This window comes from Anas platyrhynchos, chromosome 9 (genome assembly GCF_047663525.1).
Source record: "Anas platyrhynchos isolate ZD024472 breed Pekin duck chromosome 9, IASCAAS_PekinDuck_T2T, whole genome shotgun sequence".
NCBI classification, from domain to species: Eukaryota; Metazoa; Chordata; class Aves; order Anseriformes; family Anatidae; genus Anas; species Anas platyrhynchos.
In genome coordinates this window covers 22,314,835-22,338,602 of record NC_092595.1, presented here as the reverse complement: position 1 = coordinate 22,338,602, position 23,768 = coordinate 22,314,835, and the positions used below count along the sequence as shown (strand labels likewise).

The 23,768-nt window shown below is 38.3% G+C and overlaps 2 long non-coding RNA genes across 3 annotated transcripts; one reads left to right on the top strand and one right to left on the bottom strand.

The window, feature by feature from the left end:
* Positions 1-14,305: 14,305 nt before the first annotated feature.
* On the bottom strand, positions 14,306-16,614 carry LOC106018622 (uncharacterized). Its single transcript, XR_001192837.5, has 3 exons — positions 16,372-16,614; positions 15,800-15,886; positions 14,306-15,653 (listed from the first exon to the last, which is right to left on the bottom strand). It is a non-coding gene; the product is annotated as an uncharacterized lncRNA (long non-coding RNA).
* A 175-nt stretch (positions 16,615-16,789) lies between these two features.
* On the top strand, positions 16,790-18,496 carry LOC106018624 (uncharacterized). Of its 2 annotated transcripts, none has more exons than XR_001192840.5 (4): positions 16,790-17,021; positions 17,106-17,256; positions 17,356-17,459; positions 17,778-18,496. It is a non-coding gene; the product is annotated as an uncharacterized lncRNA (long non-coding RNA). The 2 variants fall into 2 exon arrangements; XR_002404310.4 differs by having other exon boundaries at positions 16,790-17,026.
* The last annotated feature ends 5,272 nt before the right edge of the window (positions 18,497-23,768 follow it).

The following is a 23,768-nucleotide window of genomic DNA, read 5'->3' as shown; positions in this document are numbered from 1 at the left end:
AAGACTAAAGACCATGCTCCAAAAGAATTAGTTTTTTGTTTTTAAATAAAATATTAAAAAAAAAAATGACCTAGATGACAGAGGTTAATTCTATTTACAGGCAGTGTTTCCATCTAAGCATCTACACTCACTTTGGACTTACTAAGTTACTATTGGGTGCTGACAACTGTACATACGTAAACATGGGCTGAACTGGAACAAACTTTTTAAACAGATTGTTTGATAGCCAAATTGCAGTAATACAGCCAAAAGCAAAATAAATCTGTGCAATAGGGCAGCAAACATTGCTGGTTAGCTACAGTTTGCTTTGTTCTGAAATAGCATTCAACAGTGGTGCATAACATGTCTGACAAAAGAAGGTAATAAACAAAAAAGTAATTTGTTTATAATGCAGTTATTCAACAATGCACAAATAAGAGCACTTTGGTTTTCCCAGCATGCCAGGCAGACATTTGTACTTAAACAGTAAAAGTTTAAGCACGTGTTATGAAAATTAAACAAACTGCAATTTTCTCAGTCACAGAAGCATAAGGCAAGTGTAAGGATGCTGGCTACACTGCAGGAAGGTAGGTGTTTCCAAGTACATTAAAGGAAGCATTATGACTGATAAGCTTTGATTTTACCTTTGAATTCATTATGGGACCAAGTATGGCTCATAGCAGCTTAAGTGTTCAGGAGAGAGGCAAGAAGGGAACTGCCAGAACTGAAGTGACTTATTTCTGTAAAGAGCATGCCTTCCCCCTGGGACCTTGAGAAGGAGGAATAAGAAAGATACCAATGGGTTCATGTTCTCTACGTTTATTACCGTAGGATAGATTATTTTCATCTTTTAGGGCTTGAGGAAAGAATGCTCTCCACATTCTCTACAGTTGAATGCTCAAACGTAGACCTCAACTGAAGTAAAGCTGGATCAGAAACTTTCTTACTGAAAATAATTTAGTTCCCTAGTATCAACATAACCTTATAAGGTAGGTTTCAGCTGATATCAGGGCAGTTATTATTAACTACCAAAGCTGATCACATTGTTGCTTGGATTCATTCTGATGGCCAAATTCAAGTAAATCAACTTCCTCCTTTGAAGTAACATGCATAATGTCTTTCCAATCAACCCACAAGTGATACTGGCTATTTGCTTACACTGTTTACTCATGAGGTCAAGGTGAGCCCTAGGTATAACAATATGCTTATTTGCAAGGCAGTTTCATAACTAAATTCTTAGATGCATAACTGCTTTAACTATTGATAACAATATTTAAGAATAATTATGACAAGTAATTATGATACGTGCCACCAATGTACAACCTCCTGCTGAGTGCTAGCAGCCAAGAAGACAGCAGAAGAGAAGGGAGGGTGGCTTTGGACCATGCATGTCAGGAGGTGGTCTGTAACCTGCCCTGTCACTGCAGCAGTCCCACACAACCTGACAGCATGAGGCCATCACAATCTCAAACTGCAAATTCAGCTCATTTCTTCCTGAGTTTACATGGGATTGAATTACATCTGTATTAGGAAGGCATCCTCCTTTACCAAAAGCCATAGCTAGGAACAAATTTTTCCCACTACAAGGTCTAGGTTTAAAACCAGGTGCTGCTAAGTTTCCACCTTCACAAGTCATATTAAGATTAGTCATTAACTCACCTCATTTGGTAGTACAAAAAATAGTAAGAGTTACAAGAAAACACTAACACTTATTACTTGCCAATTAGTTTAACTGGTTAAGCCGTGCCTAGAAAGCATGGAAAATTGACAGTTAATACAACACAGGTACATGTGATTGCAGACAGGTTAAAGAAATTATACCTTTATAAAATGCATTGACTTCAATTTCAGTTTTCATGGAGGTGACAAAAACTAGGAGCTCCATCTTTTAAAAATTCACTTACTCCCTGCAAGCAGCATTTCAAATTCCAGGAACTTGCAGAAGAAGTATTATTCTGCCACTGGATACTTAACAGAGTGGTAAAATGCAGCGATTATTTTGAAGATTCTTTCTACAGTTCTTTGAAGTTGCATCTGAGTTTGAAAGACTTCAATGTTTGAAAACTAGCATCAAGAAAGTACACAAATTTTTCCTTAAAAAAAAAAAATATATATAATCAAATGAAGGGTTACTAACAGGGTGAGCATGAGCAACTGTGAATGTGAAAACACTAAAATAAATATCCAAGGCCAACATAATTCATGTTCCTAAGGCATACAAAAATACACATGATCAATGTTATCAGTTTCTGCAAGCAAGAAGTTAAAATGCATACTGTCTGAAAGTATGAAAATTCACATTCAGGTGACTCACATAAAGTACCAAATAAAGTACCAGTCCTACACAAATAAATTCGTTACTGGACTCCACATCTCCATCCTTCCAGTTCATCCCTGCTCTGAACTTCAAGACCTGCTGACAGTGTTTGCCTCTCCACCTTCTGCTCAGTACCTTGGTTCAGACAGCCAACACCCTTCCACTGAGCCTTGGGGTCTTTAAGTGCTTTTTTTTTTGCTTCAGCTGAAGCAAATGCTAGCAGGCAGAGGTCATAGCAAAGCCCACTAGTGAATGTAAGGTAAGAAAATAAGGTAAAGAGCATTAAAAGGGGTCTAAAGGAAACTGAACTGCAGGGGGATCTGCACAATAAATGCTCAGCAGAAAAAAAAAAAACAAAAACATTCAAGACTGAGAAAAGTTACTCTGAAGCAACTGAGCAGGTATCAAAATAAGTGAAAAATTGCCGAAGGATCTTGATACACCAAGCCATCAATAAAATGGTAAGTGAAATTGCATGTGAGAGGAAAATAACTAAAATGCACTAGAATTCATCACTGCCTAATTACATGGAAATGACACTGGATTTTACATAGACAGTTGTGTGGAATATGCAGCTTCGTGCCCAGAAGCACTCAGGAATGCAAGTGGAAGTAAAAGAAGGGCAATGAACAGAAAAACAGCATTGCATTGCTTTGCTAATCTGCAGTGCAGCCACTCCTTGGTACTTTGTATAGTTATGATCACTTTGCCTAAGACCACAGACTGCCAAAAAACTATTTGTTTACAGCAAGGACTATTATATGCTTGCCCTATTCTTATACCACTTGTTTCAGCATCTGTTGATGGCTGCTGTCAAAGGCAAGCCATTAGTTCAGAGGGACAACAAGCCTAAACCAGTAGGGCTGATCTGGATTCAGCCAGGTCTAAAGGATATGTCATAAGTTTTGACCATCCATACCACTTTAAATTATTTAAATGTCAAAAAAGAACAAGGGAATATTTCTATTGTTTTCAATCTTTAGTAATTTGAATTTTACTACTATTCAGGCCAACTTCCCTTAACTTCAAATATGTCCTCACATTACAGAATATTTAAGAAGTCCGTCCCTTATTAAAAAGATTACCATACAGTATTTAAAAACACAAACATCCTTAGTGCATATGAATTCCTTTCTTTTTCTTTGATCCAGTCATTAATGGTTATGTGCTTTCTCTATAAAGTTGTCCAACTGCTGCATTCTAAAAATAAAAACTAGAACCATCTCTCACCTTCAAATAATAGTACAGAAAATACATAACTTAATGGCTTTGAAAAAATTGTAAGAAAAAATTTACAAAGGAGAGGCTTTGCAAATACTATTGAGTTGATCTCAAGAGTCTGCAGAAGTCAGGTTTGGAGGAGTTGGGGGCTGGGGGGGGGGAATATCAAAACTCAAGTTTTTTTTTTTAGTGCCTTTACTCAGCAAGAGGAATCCAAGTTCAAGCCTTTGACTGAGCATTCCTAAGCATGAGCATTTCTCCTCTCCCCCCACCCACCCCCCACCCCAGACAACAGGAAGATGCATAAAACTTCCATTCCCTTTGCTTACCGACACCATCAAACTGAATAAATGCTTTACTTGTTCTCCACAGTGCACAAACCATCTCCTGGTTAAGAAACAGTACTGGAATGCCTCAAATACTAATGCTCCATTTACTAGTACTCCATTTTCAGATGGAAATGGCTTCAAGGACAGTGAGTGGCTAAACCCCTCTAGGAAAAGGAATGGCTTTAACAAGTAAATATCAGGCACTACTGAACTTATCAACAGATAACTTACAAATACAGGACTTGTTCTATATACAAGCAAGAGCATGTTTTATTTCTCTATAACCACTGACTGTCTGCAGAATTATGTAGCCTCTTTGGCTGGCAAAAATAAGGCATCTCCACATTCATCCTTTTCACTTCTGTGCTCTTCTGCCTTAGTCATTGTCAGAATAATTGACCTCTCCCACAATCATTCATACTATTTCATAAACCACTGCTAGCCAACCAACCTTTTTCATCCTGTCCTCAAGATCTATAAAAATGTGTAGTGCTACTGTACCTTATTGTTCTTAAAACAATGAATGTGTGTCACTATAACAAGTAACCTGGGCAAGACATTTGCCTTTCAGACTTTTCGTTTTCCATTTCCAGTTTCTACAGACTTCCTCTCCTATAGGCCGAATCTTGCAGTGCACTTCATATCCTTGAAGCTTTGTATTTGAATCAACTGTACTGATACAGCTGAATTGCAGTGACATCACACTCCTGAAAGTGTTTAAGGGTAGATTTTTTCTCCCGTGCTGAAATTTGCTTTAAAAAACAGGCTCAATAAATGAATGCAAGAATTCATGGTTTTGATCACATGTTGTCTTCAACTTCATTCTCAATTTATTTTTACAGAATGTGTTTGCCAGCTGTTCTTTTGTTATTTTCATACCTCTCTATATCCAATTTTATAGTTAAAAAATACTTACTATTTGGCCCAAATTCTGCTTCCTAATGTGCATGATCAGAAGTCACAAGTATATCCAAGAACTGGAATTGGCTCTAGCTATTCACCCACAGCTTGTCATATCCTTGTTTTTTTTGGACTACATCCGTTTCATTTTTCTTAAATGATCTGAGCCATTTTACTTCAGCAGCTTTTAACAGACATGTTTACAGCTAGCAGCAACTTTCCTGAATTTAACATTACCCAGATTTGATGTTTTTAAATTTAGTGTGAAGCATTCTTTCTGATAAAATATTTTTGGTAGCTGAACATAATCCAGTTCTTCTCACGTATCGGTGGAATTTTTAAAATCACATTCAATTAAGGAAGCCAAATTAGATGAGTTATATGAGCTTTCTAGCAAATTTAATCTACAATAAAATGCCTGTTTGCCAAGTGTGGGAGCATTTAGATAGTGTTGTTACATTCCCCTCCTTTTATAGTTCTGTAATATATTACCAGGCACTTCTATCACCTCACTCTACATAAACACATGGAAATCTTTTACACAAGCATACCATAGTCAGACTGTCTGTATACAATATAAGCTTCATCTGTTAATTTGGCACCTATATTTTGAACCTAATAAAGAACTATTTTTAATTTAACATGGAAGACCATACTTAAGATCTGCCTCCACTATTACTTTGTCCTTCATTTTAAACTGACAGCTATTCATTAGGAAAATGGATCATCTGTTAATTTGTGTCTTACCATACTATTTTTACTAAACTAAGAGTTAGAGGGGAAGAAAGCCCTAGCAGTCTTGGATCAGATGATTTATTTGCGTAAGTAAAAATTTGGAGTAAGCATTGGCAAAACTTACCAGGTTGTAAAATGGCTCCTACTACTGACTCACATTTAACTATTGCACAGACTGCGCTTCACTGGGCCAACTTGTAGCAAGTTCCTGCTGCAGAGGAAAAGTTGAACTCTCTTCTCAGCATCAGTGAGCTCAGGCCCTTGCATAAAATTGTACATAGGAGGAGGCTGTAAAGACTGCTTGCTTGCTACAAACTATCATTGTCTGAAGATTCAGATAATCACCTGTCAAATTTCTAGATACTTTCTAACATGAAATGCATGTTATTGCAACTGTAGCGTTATATCAACAGATGCTTTAATAGACAGGGCACAGTATATACCACCCTGCCTAACTTCAATACCTGGCAAAATATTTTGAGCCATTAAAAATACCTAAAAGAAACCTGGCAACTGACACAGACATATTAGACATTATCCTGGAACAGAAAGGAACTAGAAAACTAGATTGATTTGACATGATTTGCTTTAGATTGTAAGGTCAGTGGAGATAAAGGATAGAGGAGAAGCAGTAGATAGCATACCCTAATTTTAGTAAGGATTTTGAAAATGGTTGGAAAGCCATATCCGGAGAGCAGCTGTCTGTTGCTCACTGTCAGGCACAAGGGTACAGCAAAGGAGAGTTCTGCAAGGGGCTGCACTGGCTCTGGTACTGCTTGCTGTTTTGGAAATTGGGATGGTCAAAGTTAATCTGAACTCTAAACAAACAAAAGCAAGCACACAGATATAAGTCAATAGATGAAGAGATTGAGTTTTCTTGGACAAGAAGAATGAACTGCACCAAACAACACTGTGCAAGTTGTGATCTACAGAGAAGAACCAGGGAGCTCCAGAAGCTTTCAATCATGAGTTACACAAGATGGTCCCTTTGTGCTATTGATCACAATGGTGCCACAGGGGAAGGGCTATTTGTGGACACCAGACTATAACAATTTAGGTCAATTAGAAAGATCAGGGGAAAGCGCAAAAATAGTCAAGGCCTAGAAAGAACAACATGTGAGGAAAGAATGAGTGAACTGGGGTTGTTTAATCTTAAAGAAGCTGAAGCAGACAATGAACAGTGATGAGAGAAAGGAATTCATTCTATCCCCACACCACATAGGCTTAGGGGCTAACAGGCTCCAGCTAATGGAAATGACACCAAAGGACACAAGGAAAAGACATCCAAAGGTAGAGTTCAGAAGGGCAGGAGTGAACAGCAAGAACAGAAGTGGCCTTCACTATAGGGCAAAGAAACAGCTGGAACACAGCATAGGCACAGCTGACCCCACCTTGGGAAAAAAAAAATGGGTGTACCTTTCAGATCAAACACACACCCCATAGAGCAGGTTGGTTTTTTAGTAGTCCTCTTGCATTTCTGCCACTGTTCTGAAAGTTATACCTGCTTTAGTGATATCCAATATTTTCAGAGACTTTCATTACGCTTTCATTTTGAAGAATTTCTTTACTGGTTGAACCCCACTTCCTCACGTTTTGTACTTCACCTTATGGAGAACACTGTGCAACTGCTTGTTACTGGCCAGGAAACAGCAGCATGTTCAGCTACGGAGTACTGATCTGCAGGATTACAAGCAGGGGCAAGCCACAAGAGATCCCCCTGCCTATTTGTGCTTACTTCTGCTTGGTCGAAGCCTACAGACATTTCAGCTATTGCCTTGTGAGCTTTTTCAGAATGAAAATAACATGATCTCTGCATTTCAAGCTAAGAAAGTGGTTAGGAAGTGATGAGAAACTACATGGCACACGTTGCTTTAACGGTTCTCCCAAAAGAGTTAATTTCTTAGCAGAAGTTACCAAATTAGGCCATCAGTGAATTAAACAAAAGCTTAAGTTTAATGTACAATAAATAAGCATGCAATGAAAGATAAATGCTGCTACTTAAACATGATAAAGAATGTAGAATTTTTATAGTGATTTATAAAAGGCTTAGCATTTGCAATAAGCAAGATAAGTTTGGGGAAAAAAAGATTTTTTGATGAAAATAGGCTTTGCTTGCATTATTTTTTTGAAAGAAACCTGCACTCCAAAGTATTTTAATATATTGACAGCATCCAGACTTCATCCAGACTTTTAAGGTGTTTTATAATGCCACAGAATCATCTATTTTATGTCATGGGTGTCACTTGCATGCATTTTGCAGTGAAATTACATCCCACATCACAGTAGGTCCAGAAACAGGACTCAAGAAGCTCATAACACCTCCCAAATTATTAATTTCTGGATTTCAGACAAGTTTTACACCACCATCACGACTCCTACATAGTCAAAATGTTTTTTTGGAAGCTTTCTTACCCCCTTCACATCTTTTCCCCAATTTTCCATGGCAATTTTTCCATAGTTGTAATACACTCATGCAAACCTCAAATTCCTCTAGAGATAAATTTGACTACTGCCAGATTTTCTGTTACAAACTATACCAAAAGCACAAACTATTAAGTAGAAGAATATCAGAGCTGGGCACGACCTCTGGGACATAACACCCACACTTGCACACACAAGTTCCTATCAGTACAAGGAGAAATTCACCAGCTGCTACAAAACTCAGATTTCAATACAACGAGCATACAAAGAATGATAAAAATAAAGCAGAAACCATTATCTCATAGGCATCACAACCTGAATTTATTGATATTGCCACATCATACCTGCATCCCATTTTAAACAAGATGCTAGCTTTAAGGAGACAAAAATAAGGAATCCAAGTTTTCCAAGCAAGGCCTAAGGAACATTTTGAAGTATAAAGATGCACATGCCTGGATGAAGCAGTTTTCAGAATTGCCTAATAAAATTACTTAGGTAATTGAGCTTAGAAAATAAATTTCTCACCCGTGTTTTTTTTTTTTTTTTTTTTTTTTTTTTTTTTTTTTTGTTGTTTGTTTTTTTTGTTTGTTTTTTTTTTTTTTTTTTTTTTTTTTATGGATATGATTCATTTATATATATTTATATTCAAAGAAAACATAATATTCCTTGCTCTTGCCATCCCACTCTGAACACGGTAACACAGAGACTGGTGAAGTCTTTAAAAGACTTCCTTTTCCCTACCACCTCTCTAAAAGCTGCGTAAGCAATTACCTTCTGCCCCAGTTACAGCCATACAGCCTTATGATTGCACAATGCAGCCCAGTTACTCAGCCTTTATATCAACGCCTCAAGACTCACTGTTGAGAAGAGCTTGAGATGAAATACAAGTAGAAATGGGTTATAATTTCCCCCCCTCATGTCTAGTTATGCAACATTGACTCAGCATCAAAACATTTGCTAAATAGGAAGCTTTTTGAATCATGACTTTTAGCTTAATTTACACTGAAGGTTTCAAATGAGATTTATTCCTCCAAGCATTAATCCAGAGATAAATTGTACACATGGGCATGGATGTTAAGTGGGAACATTCCTCCTCAGTCATCAAGCAAACAGCGTTGAACTATTTTAAAAAAGTAGTAAATAACTTAGAGTAAGAATGACATCTCTTGGATTTTTGCTCTGTTTAAATTGGCAGCTTAAACCTTTATCTTATTCTCACTGAATTTCTACATAGCCACAGTTATGCAAAATTAACCTTCTGCATCTGAAGACTAGGTGCCTGATCTTCCTTCTGCAGAGATTAAACCAATATGCTCCCCTTGGCTTCAGAGATGGCAATTCTGCATTTTTAAAGATTGTTTCTTTAACTAAATTGCATTACATTTCATTTCAGATCTCAGCTTGTTAGGGACTTTGTTTTTCAGGATGAAAAACTAAAATGCCATTGGTTTGTTTCTAGAAAGTGGACTCAGAGACCTATTAGTGCACAAGTTCAACAGAGATGAGATGTAACACAATCACCTGCTCAACAACTATTTTCAAAGAGAAAATGGTTTGCCCCCATTTGTCCACAAAACAGGAAAGGACGTGATCATGAACATGATTAAGTGTGGTACCAAGCATGGATCATATGCTCAATATCAAGTAATTCTTTCTTTAATCGATTTTCTCACCTTCATTCACTTTAACACTGCAAGCCTGTCCTGCTGCACTAAATGTGAAAACTCATTACAAAGGACTATTTGTCCTCCACATTCATAATACAACAGTAAGTATTAAATACACTTGTGATACAATCTAAGTTATTATATACCATGTGAAGTTTTTTCTTTATCAATGAGTTTATCTGAGTTTAATAAAGCTATTAAAAATGGCTGAAAATTGCTTTTCCTGAAATAGCTTGTTTGTGCCAAATGTCTTCCTATTTAGCTCAGACTCCACAAAGACACTTTGCCTCAATCTCCTTTGCATTTCTGAACACTTGTCCATATCTGCAGTTATTTCAGTATTTCAGTAATATCTGCAATATTTCAGTCACAAGAAGAAAGCAAAACCACGTTAATTTTTTACATTTCTTGTAGTACTTGACCAGAATTTGAAAAGAATAAAGAGACTGTACATTAAGAAAGTTATCACTGAAAAAAGTACTGTAAGAAGTGTTTGGCCGCAGTTCTTAGTGTCTTGAGACCTACTGATCATTTCCTTCTTACAGCGAAAGGGCTCTCAAAAAGAGTAGTTTTGTTGTGGAACTATTTGCATATAGAACTACAGCATGCCAAAACTATGCGTTTGAGCACTGCCACAAGCCTTGGTCAGGTTCTCGCTGTATGGTTCAGAGATGAGAGTTAATCAGGAAACTCCTGCAGCAGTGCCTCCTTTCTAAAATGCCACATTTCATCATGAAATAGAAGAGCATGCCACAGTCCCATCCAAGAATTCACTGTGCCAATGTTCTAACATTGCTGCAGGAATTGGTTGCTCTTCTTAAGCTTTTCAAGAAGGTTTAAACACCATCTAGCAATGGAGTTACGGCTTTCCAATTACAGAAGATTTCACAATTGCTCTTGAAGTTCAAGCACACTAGAAATACTTAGAATTGGCCCTACACAGATATAAATTGGTCTCAGCTTTGGGATGGGCTCCACATTACAGATCAGCCTGCAGAACCAGGATTTACTTTGTACTAAAAAAAGTGTTCTCTTGCTTTCAAGACCTCAACAGGTAACTGAGACACTGGGAACCATGTCAGAGGCTACCCACACTTGCAGCACTCAAGGCAAGAACAGCTCAGACACCCTGAGCACCCACACAAGTGCTGCTAAGGCACCTCATCCCACCTGCAGTGTTATTACTGGCCATCCACATTTCTCCCTACTTCTCTCCCTTGCCCAGAAAAGTCACCTGAATACAATCCAAGCATTGGCAGGGTCTCCCCCAGGCTGTGCAGATGCCCAGCAGCCAAGGCAGTCCTTGAGCCATAAAGCAGGTTCTGCCCACCTCTAACTGCATGTTTCCCCCAGCCATGCCCTGAACTGTCCCTGCTTTATGTATGATGCAGTGGAAGAGCTCACAGCACCCCCAGGAAGAGTGACTGGTGATCCCATTCTGACCCCCCCAACAGCCAGCACTGGATCCTATCTCACAGGTATCACAAGAGAAAGACTTGGTCCCTCTCCAGTCCACAGTACTCATTAACACTACCCTGAGGAGGGACAGCTGGGGCCACAGCAGTTTTTGTGGGACACTGAAGTGCTCCCCTAGAGGAAAAAACAAGGCTGCTCTGTAGTCTGCATGGCCATGGTACATTAAGCTACCAAATAGAGGACCTAGCTCTTCTCTTCACAAATTAAAATTACTCCTACTGGATGGACTACAATAATTTCAGAGAAATAAATACCTATTTTAAGGGGAATTTGACAATTAAGATGTGTTGGGCTAATGGGATTTAACAGGTTTTTCAGTGTGATCTAATGAATTCTGAAATACAGTCTCAGGTTTTGCTGTAGAGACAGCTCAACCTCAGCAGATCCCAAGATAAAAATCTTTTAGGAGCATTATGTACTTAGCTGACACAAATAACATTTTAATTACAGTTAATAAGAGTCAGATTTTGTTTTGAATTCCATGATGTCAAACCTGGCATGCTCCTTTAAGGAGTCTGTACAGAGAGCACAATAGATTTTTCTGTAACTCATCTAGACTTTTTTTGCTCATGTCAATTTGACCTTGAAGAGAACATGATGTCCTTCGAGATTCTTATTTTAAAGAAAGTCACACTCAAGGCCAACAACTCTTCCACTAAAGAGACCTCTATCTTTAGCTGGAGAAATCTGTTGCTTTAACATGGATTAGAGACAGCATTCCTTGTGCTCCCAGTTTGCAATATAACACAAATACATCTGAGCTCTGACTTCAGAAGTAGCACCACCACTAATCCCCACGCTAGAATTTTTTGTATGAGTGTTGGGAATCTGATGAGATAGGCTGTTAAATACAGCAAGGGGATGCAAATCTGAACAAGCTGATTTAAGGCCTGGTCTTTTAATTAGAAAGAAACAAGTCTCAAGTTACTACAGTTTGAATAGTCCAATTGATTTCAGTAAGCATTTTTATGTATTATCCATTATTAAACTATCTGCAAATTGGGGCCATTACACTAACAATCAATTGTAGCTGCTGTCAGTTAATTCATTACATTTGCCCACATGTAACATCTGTTGTTTTTATTGATATCATAGGCTGTCCTTCAGATTTCATTATCCTGCAGCAGTTCAGCAGATAGCCATGAATACTGCTGTAACCTGACTAGGACTTCACTAAATACTTCAGTGGAATTAAGGAAACAAGACTGATAACAACAGATATTTTCCTACCATTACTGTTCTGCGGAACTGTGAGCAATGTAAAGAAGGAGTTCAGAAAATCCACAGGACCAAATTTATCTATGTATTATGGTATTCAAATGCACATCAATACTTTTGTTTACTTGATCCAGAAAGCAAATACATAAAATTCAAGCTCAGTAGGGATATTTATCTAAGATAGGAAGCTGATAATTTGTGTTTGAGTTATAGCATCTTTTAAAGAGATATTCAGTCATAGCTTGAATACTCTACGTGTTGAAGAAACTACCACATGTCTAGGGAAGTTGCTCCAGTCATAACTATCTTTGCTAATAAGAGACTCCCTTGTTTCTAGTCTGAATTTACATAGCTTCACTTTTTGTTATTGGATTTGTGCTTTTCCTGCTGAATGTAAGAGCTATTTTTCCCCTACAACACTTGTTGACTACTGTCAGCTCTTAACCTTCACCCGGAGAAATTAATAGACCAAGTGGAAATTTGTCAAGGCACGGCATTTCCATGTTCCCTAAAATTGTGGGTTTCTGCCATTTTTTTTGTATTTTGATGTATGCTTTGTGGAATTTCACACCAAAAGGGACAACGTCAATTCTACACCCCCAAGAACATTTCCTGATCTATCGATGTTCGTGCTCAGTGAACAAATCCCCATAAACTTGTCCTCACACATTAGAGCTAATTACTTAAATATAGTAGCTTTATAACAGCAAAGTAATTAGAAAATTTAAAAACAATTAAAGCACATAGATATCTTGGTACGTAATTCTCACTGACAGGATGAAAAATAACATCATAGATTTAAAAGCATGCAGCTTTAATAGCTGTGGCTTTACTGCAGCCTTCCTCTACTGTGAAGCTTGATTTTTACCCCCCTAGGATCGATATAATTCATAGATTATTTCACAAGCTCATACAGAAAAGTTTGTATTTTTTCTTCATTGGGATCCAATAATGCTTCCACCACTGTAACGTTGGACATGACCAAAGTCAGGATTCAGTTCTATCAAACAAGGATTTCTTATAACTACCCTTTACTTAAAAGAAGCTAGACCAAGTTCAAGTATTTTTAGAATGTCTGATTTTATCAAAACTTCATATTTGGGTGTGTCATTTTTAGCTTTAGGCTGCATTTCAGTTCCCAGAACCCTAAAAAAAAAGAAATCTCCCTAACAACAAAACCACAAACTTTTGACATTTTTTACCCATACTTAAAAAGTCAGTTTTGACAGGAATGATGTTTTCCAGTAAGGTCCACATTGTTGGAAAATAAATGCAAACAAGTATTTAGTTCTACTTGGTGCTCTTTAGAAATGGCAGTATAACCCCCTGAACTTATGAAAACTTATTCACGGGAAGCGATCACTCCAAACAGGACCTATTAACCCACTCCTTAGCTGGAGCAAGTTTCTATGTCAAGGTGTCTCCCAAGAAACTGCAAAAAGCAATCACTTCTCAGCTCCCCACGTGTACCCTGCTTTTTTATTTCTTCTCTGATTCTCTGGACATCTCACTAATTTCTCCTGAGCTGTGTACATACACGCACACGTGAACTCATACATATGTATCTACTCTGGCTGACTGCCTTTTTCTTTTAAAAAAAAAGTTTCTTTGACCAGTGCACACATTCTCTTCCTATGCCAAATCAATTACTACACTGGGCTACAGCACGTTGGGCTCAGTGGCTTCTCCTGAAGTTAGTTGCGTGTGGATATCACTGCACCTCACAGACACAGGTGATGCTAGTTTCACACAAGTAGAGAGCAATTCAACCCAAGATCTATAAAATAATCATGACAACATTTGGGCATGTTATTGTCTACTTTACCTACTTTACAGTCTTAACATAAAAACATTCAAAATTTGTGGTCACTTAAATTGGTTGCTTTATTGATACAGAAAATACTAGAGAAAATGAGGGTAGGGGATTTCTGTTCCTTTATGACAGAAACAGTACAAGATCAAGATCCAGGGCAGCTAAGTTCAAGACTGTCATTAAAGATCTGGTAAGTTAATTACCAGTATTAACAATTAGAAGCCAAGCACAATGTGAGGATATATTTAATGAAACCCATGCCTCAGGCAGTAGAGATGACAAGGCACATGACATTAAATATCTTCATATTTAATGCATTGCACAATTATTGCAGGAGATTTTGGCCTTCTGCTAAGGAGTGTCTGTGTACAGGGGACTGGGAAACACACGGCAAAAAGACCTGCTCTAGCTGCTGTGGCAGGTGCCTCTACCTCTCTGAAACAGTTTCAGCAGTGACATTGAGGTGAAAGAATACAGGATCAGTACAAAGGGAATTAAACCCAGTCTTCTTCGCCTCTCACAGATTTCTCTGCTCCAGGAGAACAGACAACCAGAGTTACTGTGGAGGTCAGCATGGAAATAGCTGTGCTTAATTAATTCAACATGAAGTTTAAAACTAGATTCAAAAATTACATGAAGCAGTGATATTGAAGAAAAATTGTTACTTATAATTCAAAAGACTTGGAGGGAAATCATAAGTATCTGTACAAGCTTAAAACATTAAGTTTTTCTATAAAGCAAGAAACAGAAGCAAAAATAATTGTGACATAAGAAAATATTTCAAGTTTCTGTAAAATTTCTTTTGAACAAGAAAGTTTGCCTCATTAACATGTACTGTGAGAAGCTACATGGAAGCAGCTAGGTGTGTCCAGTCATACAGTAAACCGCATAAAATGATCAAGCCACTCTTAGGATTTATTCACAGGGTAAATATCTATGGCTTTAGCTCACAAAGCAACACTTCCTGCAGATGCAACACGGAAACCACCAAAAGTCTGACTCATTACTACAAGTTATAAATCACAGATTAAATCTTGATGAAAGTAGCCATGGAAGAGCCCACAGTTTTGAGATCACTGGTGTGGTATAAACAGCTCTAGCATTAGTAATCTTATTTGATAGGGTTAAAGTGAATTACAACTTTTCTGAATTACCCTGTTAGACTCACGGGGTTAAATAATGAAGGTTCAGGTAGAGATCTTACTTTTCAGAGCTTATTCCTGTTAACAGGACAAGCTTAAAATTTTAAAGCTGCTCTTATTTTTGAAGGACTATCAGAATACTTCACAGAAGAAGTGTTTTTCCCCCACTGTTTTTTTTTATTGCATTCAAGCACATGACTTTCATGAATTTTCTATCCATGATAGATATTGTTGAAAGGACACACCAGAACTAAAAGTATTGTTTCAAAGTCCTTTGCATTATGAATCAACTACGGAAGGGTCTAGACCAACATAAGATAGAGGTACAATTTGTTTGAAAGCTGCAAGGAAAATTAAAAATAGTGTCACTCTAAGAAGTTCAGGCAATAGTGATGAAAACCATTTTCCTTCTAGAGTTCATATGCCACTGATATTCTGAGAAGAAAAAAAAAGACATCAAAAGGATGATCACACATTGCTCCCAATGAACACTAAATACAAGCACGTTTATATATAATATTGGCTTTTTAGATAGCAATCTTAAGTGCCTGAAGGTAGCCACATAAAAGGACTTGACTTACCTTCACCCATTTCCCAGGTACTTCATTGCAAGTCTCCCTTGCTCTGGAAAAAATGACTTGCTTCTCAGTCCACATCCACTGCCTTCCCTAAAGGGGAAAGAAGAGCTGTGTTAGCAATGCAGCCACAGCTTCCAGAGCCTGCAAGCGGGCCACTGAGCTTGCTATGGAGCTAGCCCACCTTTGTCCCACACCATCCTGTCTCCCATCAGGGGGTCTATCTACAGGAGAAAGGACCCCGCGTTTTCCATCAAAACACCAGCTCCTTGGGAACAACTGATAAAACAGCCACACACACAAACATGCCCTTTCAGACATCTCTCACTTGTTCAGTATCATAGGTGGGTCATCTGAAAGCTTAGATTTTTATCCTAATTCTTTGGTATTAGTGCTAACCTCAAATAGTTTTTCACTTGGTCCCTAGGCTTTTTTCAAGCCAGGACATCCTTGGAAGACCCCAGCATTAAACAAGCACTTAGCTCAGCTCCCAGGGGACTTTTAAATTACCATAAACAATAGAAACACCTCGGTAGCACCACAAAGTAACACTGCTCCCCTTCCCCAGGCCCCCTCACCTCCAAGGCACCCAGAGGCTGCACATCACAGAACCAAACCCAGCTTCGCACTGCCCACAGCTTTCCTGCCCTGCACGTGGCAGCAGGAAGGTGAAGATCCTAGGACAGCTGAGCCTCATGGCCCGAAACGATAGCAGCTCCAAGAGAGGCCCAGGTGCTCAGGCTGGCACATTCATCACACCTGGGGCTGGTTGATCTGGCAATTGTGGGTGCACTTGGATGTTGCACATGAAGTAAAACTTTTCACCCCATCCCAAACAAAGCTCTCTTTGACATCAATACATCCAGATATACCTGAGAAAATCTGTTTTATCTGGCAGAGCATTTTACAGGTGCATATACTGTAATTCAATAGGATTGCATGACTCACTCTGTAATTAGCAAGAAGCCTTTTAACAGGCACAAACAAGATCCCAGGAAACTAATACCTTCCAGGAAACTTCTTTCTCACCTTCTAAGAGTCATACACCAGGGTGAGGAGCAGCTGGCCAGGCTGTCCATGAGCAGAGACAGCTGGCAAGTACCGCTACAAGGTTTCTGCAGAGCCAAATTCAAGACATTAGCAATAAAAATGAATTTCATTGTATTCAGCTGTTCAGAAACAAACGTAAGGAAAAAACAGAACAGGCAACAACAATGGATCTATTCTTGTTAAGTATGCTTCGGTTTTGATATTCATGTATTCCTATGCAGAAGTTAACAGTATACGTATTGCCATGACTTTTTGTTTCTAGGAGGTGTTGATTGAACTATGCAGACCTTTAAGAGGAAGACGTTGGAGTCACCACTCCTGTAACAACTTTATCATTTAGCTACAGTATAGTCAGGCAAGGAATCAACTAAGGGACCTGCTGTGAACATGCCCAGTGTCAAGAGGAAGAAAATGTGTGTAAAAAGTGCACAAGCAGCTAAGGTAAACATTGTGTTAGCAAACCTCTTGGTATTGCCTTTGTTATATGAATTTCAATTTCTGTTTCCCTACAGGGTCATTGCTATAAGCAAAACAAAGGGAGAAATAAGCCCTGGACTTGTTCAGGTGAAGAGAAACTCACACCCATTCCAGTTCCCCTTGACTTGTTCCACCTCAGGTTTGTGATGAAGTAATGCAGGCTAGTTTAGCTTCTGCTACCCACTGAAGTCTCAATTCTATCTGATAGTCAAGTCAGCATTTGCAGGGAGAGGTACCAGCCTTCATTACCACTGGAAAATTAAAATAAATAAATAAAATAATAATAATAATTAAAAAAAAAAAAAAGCTGAGTAGTTTGCAGGCACTCAGCCTCTCAGCCCAGGGCAGGCTATGCAGAAAAGAAGCCAATTTCAGACCTGAAGACAAGCTGAGTGCCTGAAAGCCTGTCTTTTTCCAAGAATATCAATCTAATAAAAACTATTACTTCTTCCCACAGATCCTGCCGCCCTCTTAGACTATCATGGTTTCAAAAATGATCTAACAAGCATCTGGGAGCCACTGCTGGCAGGGGCAGCCGAGTTCCAGCAGTGTTGTCTGTGCCAGGCCATCCCTCTCATTTGCCAGCCAGAAATAAAAAGATGTGCTCCCTGTAAGAGGACTTTGAAGGGAGGGTGGCCATCATGTTCACCACAATTAGAGAGAAGACTTGTAAAAAGTATACTATGGGATTATAAAAGAACAACCTTGCTACTTTTTATGTCTCTAGTTCAAAGCTGCCAAGCCTCTCTTTCTCTGCTGGAGTAAGGCTGATTTAGACCACAAGATACAGATTGTTACAGATAAATTGCCAACTTCAGGCCAAAGTAGGAACAAAATACAGTTTTTAAAGAGGCAGGTAGAGCTCATAGAGAAATGCATCAACCCTTCCCATTCATCTCTGACCTTTTACAGAATATGAAAACTCAGTCAATTAAAGAAAACCAAAACTAAAAAGCCAAACCAAAAACCCCAAACCAACTCCAAACTTTTTTTTCTTTAACTAAACACTACAGCTGGATTTACTAAAATTATAGTCAAGACCACTGGAAAATTGCTAGGGTGATAAAACAGCTTGTATCATAACCACCACTTTCATTCTGCTGTGTGGTTTGAGAACTCATCTGGTTTACTCTTGGCATTTTTCTTGTCTGAAAATATGTTGCTACATGATCCTTAGTGGTTAAAACTATGGCTGAGTCATTCTAGTCTGCCACAGTCAACTTATCCTTCAGAAAGCTTGCTCCCACCACAGTGTTTGGAGAGCGATTGGACATGCTTTAGCTCCTGCAGAGCATCCCACAGAAGGAGACTGTATATCCACAGCTTGCAACCATACAGGAAGTTTTTTGGAAGGCACTAGCCAAGAAAATGGAAGAAAAGTGTCTAAACAAAGTAAGAGCGAATGCAAAGCTAATTTCTGTAGTTGTTAGCCTCTATCAAATCTTGGCCAGAGAGTATTTTAGAAAACAGACTGCTTCCTGCACATCTCATCTTCCACTTGTAGGCTGTCACTGAGAGATGAGGATCTCTCTACAGCAGATTATCTGTTTGACTGATTAGTCAGATGGGAAGAAAAAAGGGATGCAACAAGACCAGGACTGGGAGAAATGAGAGACTGAGACAAGGTTGACTGAGAGCGTGCAGTGGGATGGAGAGAAGTGAGCCTGCCAAATAAGCTCACTAGAACAAGATCACTTTCCATTGTCCTCCACTTCTGCTTGCCAATACTGCATGGGTATCCCATGCTGGTCTGCAAACCCAGCAGACCATTATTCCCCTGGCTTCTGTCATCACATGCTATAAATATACACGCTTTGAACACTAAAGATGTGGCAAGTATCCCCCTGGAGACTTGCTGGGTTTCCATTGCATGTGCCACCCATGAAATAAGACCCTGATTCTTTCTCATGAATAGCAATTTCTCCCTCCATGGCAATAAAAAACTTTAGAAGTCCCTGAATGTGTTGAACTTTCATATTTTATCCCAAAACTCAGCATCCATCTCATTTACTATTTGGCACCAGTTGGTTTATCATGGGAAAAGATACCAAATTGTTGGTGAGATTAGTCAGGCAAAAGGAAAGAGCCACATCAAAAAGCAAATATTTAAAGCAATCCTATGAAAAACTGTTCTTGGGCTTTCATTCCTTGAGTAATAACAGATCTTACTGGAAGTATAAATTCGGATATATAATCTTAAATGATCAGAGAAGTAATTCAACAGACTGTGTTTTCAGACAGTTCAAAGACACCATAATAAACTTTTTTACTGCAGCCCCCAAAGATTGCACAGCAGAAAGGTGAATTCTGTACTGTGCATGTCCTACCCTAAGTCTATTTCATTCCACTTGGGCATCTTGTTTCATCTTGTTTTCACTGGTTTTAAATGACTTCCTACCTGTCTGTGGGCAGTGAAAGACAGCTAGGTATGGCTTGTGTAAAAGAGCTAGCCAGCTTTCTCTAATTGTTCTCCCTGCATAGCTAGACCTCACAGTAAGCACAGGTAGACTTTTCGTGGTTGAGTAAAGTTGCTGGAAGCTGGTGGAAGTAGGCTCTCTCCAGGAAACTCCATGCAGTTAACACGCACACAGCGGCAGTGAAGGAAAGAATCCCATGACCCTGTGCTGGAGAAGCAGTGAAGCAACATAATGGCCAGGGTTTAAAACACAATGTAAACACAGCAGCTTTCTCTGGACCAAAACAGTGCAGGATTTCATAAAATGAAGCAATTTTTTTTTTATTTTTTATTTTTTATTTTTTATTTTTTATTTTTTTTTACCCCATGACTTTTGCTTGAGCTATGCAAGAGAAAACATAACCATGAAGACCTGGCCCAGAATACTGGCAATGCCTTAAACATCTCTGAACAAAGCCCAAGCTTTATCAACGTAAGCCCATGTATCCTTTGACAGAATAAAAAGTGAAAAAAGCAAAAACTACCACATGTAAACTGTTACCAAAAATTAACCACAAGTATCTTTTCCAATTACAGGCAGAAATTGTGGCTATGTTGGACATTCTGTGGCAAACTTCAGCAAATGCTGCAGTTACAGTGGCAGATACCATATGCAATACTGCCAGTTCTGAAAGATATCAATTCTGAAAGATGGTTCCTGAATACATGTTTTAACACCACCTTCCTGAAATGCACAGGTGATTGCAACAACGTTGTCTGAATTTTCTCAGGTCCATGATGCAAGGGTAGAACAATAACAGAGTTAGGGAGTGAGAGGTGTGAGGGGATGTCTTCACTGCCAGACAACTGACCTTGCCTCTGTCGCCCTCAGGCTTTTCACAAAATTTTGAAAAGTTTCAGACTATTCAACATGAAATAAGAAAAATCCAGATTTAAAATATATATATATTAAATAGAAGTGTTTTCTAGATAAATGTTTATGTTGTCAGAGATGAGCCCATAATGCGATTGCAATACTAAATATAATCTTTAGATTGTAACACTATATTGATCGTGACAATAATCAGCACATATAAAGTTAGACAAAACCCTATTTTTCCCTAATTTGAGTGCACAATGCAGTTGTGAAATCCCTGTAATGCTGCATTTTTAGTTAGTGCGTTTTTAAATTTGAGAAGTACTCTGTGAATGAAAAATGATTAAAACTAAAGTTGCCAGTATCTTACATGTTACGCATTTAGAGATGTTTAGACTTGTTTAGCTTAATGCTAGGTCCCCAACTTTCCTTCCCCTCCAGTAACTCAGAACTCTTATTTATTATTAACAGCACAAACAAGAATGGAAGTTTATAATAGGGAAAAAAAAAAAAAAAAAAAAAAAGGAAAAAAAAGAACCTTAATAGAAGAAAAAGGTAGCAAAAGAAGAAACATTCACTTAGTCCCTAAGGAACTGAATAGTATATATAACGTTGATTTGTCAGGAAAAAAACTATTGACTTTGTTGTTCACATTGAGCTTCAGACGGTAAATAAACTTGTGAAAATCAGATTTGTAGGTAAGCAACAAAACAATCCACCTGCCATAGCCTTAGTTTCTATCTCAAACAAAGGAAAAAGTCTACTAAAAAGATGTAAGAACTAAGGTGTTGATTATTTTCTTGATATGACACCAGAATAATATTGGTATGTAACTAACCTCTAGAGCTCAGAAATTTGCACTCTGGGGTCAATTAGTACTAATACAATGGAAATCAAACTGTGGAAGGCATCCAAGGCAGAGCTCAGTTGCTTTAGCTTGCTTTGGCTATACTCATAGTTTATCCATAGTCTTTACTCAGCTTCTATCAAATTTAACTGCAATCAAATCTATCCTGAAATTTAATTTACAGGAAAATGAGTAATCCAGAAACTGAAGCCAGCAGGTATGATGATACTGTTTCCCAGAAAGAGACTGGTTTTGTAGTTCCACTATTGTAGAACACATATAACAAAATTGCAAAAAGCAGAGTAAATGAAGGCATTTATTCACCACCTTTACATGAACACGTATCACAACCGTATTTATATATACCAAATTGGATCAGACTAGGCTCAGAACTCTCAGAACAGAACTCTTTAGCCTTTGAATAAAGTTATTCTGCTGCTGATGGATGGTTGCACTCCAGCCATCCATAAGCTGAAAAGCAAAGTACAGCATGGAAGTGAAACAGGTGTTTGACTGCCTGGAAACATTTCCAGGTCAGGGAACCTTTCCCTGCCCTACTAAGGCAATTTTTGACCATTTTTGGACGTCTGGTGTCAAGGTATTGCTGCTGTTTCAACAACTAAGTAAAATTCTATTTGTCAGGCCACCTATTGCTAAAGATCATGAAATTAAAATTAGGAAGTGTTCCCTATTTTCCATTAACCACAAAATTTTTTTTTTTTTTTTTTAAAGGAAATTAACTTGCACATCTCATTTTCACCACTCTCATTTGATTCAGCTCAACTGGTATTTTATTATTATTATTATTCCTGGTTATATCCCAATTTAATGGGCTTTAGACTTATAGTGGTCCAGAAGAAACAAACTGAAGAAGCAAACTCTCCTGTGACCCATCAAGTACTTTGCATGGTCATGCTTGAACAAAACCAAAACAATTTAAAATTAAGTTTTACACTCTATAAACATACAAACACAGTCCCAATGACAGCACGACTTGTGTTTTCCTTTGTTGGTCAGAAGTGAACTTCAGTAGTAAACAGTGGAGTGCCAAATTTCCATGTCTGAATACTGAAGACTTAGCCTTGTTATTAGTATGGGACAGAGAAAGGTAGACCTAAGGCAAATTAAGCTAAGCCTTTTTCACTTAGGCCCAGATCCAGAGCTTTCTATTAGCTCTTAACTCACATTTGTTTCAATCTCCCTCAGAGAATTAGGCAGCTACATATGAGGTCTGCTTTTAAATAACCTTGTGAACCTGGGACTTAATTTACAAAGTGCTTAATGGAGGTTAAGGGTAATTTATTTATGAATATTCTCCTGTGCTTCCATTCCAGAAACCGGGGCTGGCATTAAGTTAACTACTGGAAATTGCCTTGACAAAATATGGATTCGTGATCTAGTGCTGAACTAGCAACAGTCAGTGCTTGCAAGAAGAGGTTTTGAGCACATTTTGACTAGCAAAAAAACTTTATACTTAGCAGAAGTTGGATTTTTATATTGAAATCTCTGGAAATGACTTAGAAACTTTTTTTTTTTTTTAATCAAGAAAATATTCTACAAAGGTTGACTGATTATAAGCTCATACTACACAAGACTGAAATAAGTGACAACTGGACATAAAACAAATCCAATCAATTCCTAATAAATCCTTTATTCTAACTTTCCCAAATTCATGTTTGCTTCTGACAAACTTGTTGGAAGAGCCAAGATCTCCTAGAATATGCATGATTAAATCTTGGAGTGAGGTTTGTTCCCTCAGCCATTCCCTTCTTAGAGGTTCTGCTCCCTAAGATGAGAGGCTCCTTAGTCAGACCTAACTCAAGTTTTTCAATACTCAACCTAACGTTGTAACTGCTTGTTATTTCCAAAGTCAGGATGGGATTTCCACATGCCAGCTGATCCCACGCATGCCTTCGGCACGTAGCAGGTGTGCACACAGCCAGCTTGCCTCCTACCTCCTCATTGCTTGAAATAAAATTAAAGCAGCAATTGCCAAAACAAGGTATGTGCAACAGTGACAGCAAAACCACCAAAACTTGTTGTAATCCATGCTTATTTACAAATGGTCTTTCAACAGATAACAGCTTTCACTCATGAAGCCTGGGATGATCTGGAGTGACAGAACCACAAACACAAGCAAAGCTCACACTCTAGTTAACTTTCCCAGGAAGCCTGGAGTCACACTGCAGCACATCAGAGCAGTTCAGATTCACACTTTTGTTTTCCTCAAAGTAGTTTTACCATGCCCACATTCGCTGTGTATTTAATTCATTTTAAAGCACTATATTCCTCTTGAAAAAGAACAAAACTCAAGAAAGACCTATCCACT